The following is a 917-nucleotide window of genomic DNA, read 5'->3' as shown; positions in this document are numbered from 1 at the left end:
GCAATTCAAGAGGAATTGGCGGCATTCTTCCTTGACCACGTGATCGCTGAAAACAGAGAATACTATGTGGACCCTGTGTTCATATATAATTAGGAGATTATATTGTAAGAGATAATTATTGTATATATGTAGCCGGTAGTGTCGGATAGATATACGAGAACTTGTTGTTCGACCAATCTCTCGGAGAAGAAGAGGTGGTCGATATCACTTCTCTCTGTATGCATATATATGTTCATGACGATCTTCTGTTTCCTTCATTTGCTTACTAGCTAGCGTGTCTAGTCCTCTCTATACGTATATAGTACATAGCGTCAACCAAGCACGGAGATAAGAGAGGACACTTCTCTCTATTAATTAGCTAGCTAACACAATATATGAAACACCTAAATTAACCCCCAAAACCCCCTCCCCCTCAAAAAAAACAAAAACCACAGCCCCTGAAATGCTGACGCGTGGATGCCTATTGCTCCCTGTTAGTGCCACCAACCGGGACCAAAGGCCCTCCTGCCTGGGCTCGCCGCACCGGCCACGTGGAGGCCCATCGTCCCGGTTCGTGTAAGAACCGGGACTAAAGGGCTAGGGCATTAGTAACGACCCTTTAGTCCCGGTTCAACAACCGGGACAAAAGGCCCTTACCAACCGGGACAGATGACCCTTTTTCTACTAGTGAGTGGTCTTCTTCGGAGGTAGAAGCGAGTGGCTTGTTGTCCTTGGCATGTTCTGCGGGAGTAGGCAAGGAGCTGTTGGTTGTCGATGCTGGTTTCTTGCTGCCCTCACCCTGCTGCTGGTGTGGCTACTACTCAGGGCGTCTGACCTTGGTGATCTTGGCTAGGCTCCTATTACCATCTCTTGTTTGCCTGTATCTCAAATAGGTCGTAAGCTGCTACAGCTCTCTGTATCTTTGTCGTTTCTTGTTT

The sequence above is a fragment of the Triticum aestivum genome, unplaced genomic scaffold (assembly GCF_018294505.1).
Source record: "Triticum aestivum cultivar Chinese Spring unplaced genomic scaffold, IWGSC CS RefSeq v2.1 scaffold9010, whole genome shotgun sequence".
In the NCBI taxonomy this organism is placed as follows: Eukaryota; Viridiplantae; Streptophyta; class Magnoliopsida; order Poales; family Poaceae; genus Triticum; species Triticum aestivum.
Note: the sequence above shows the minus strand (reverse complement) of the source record.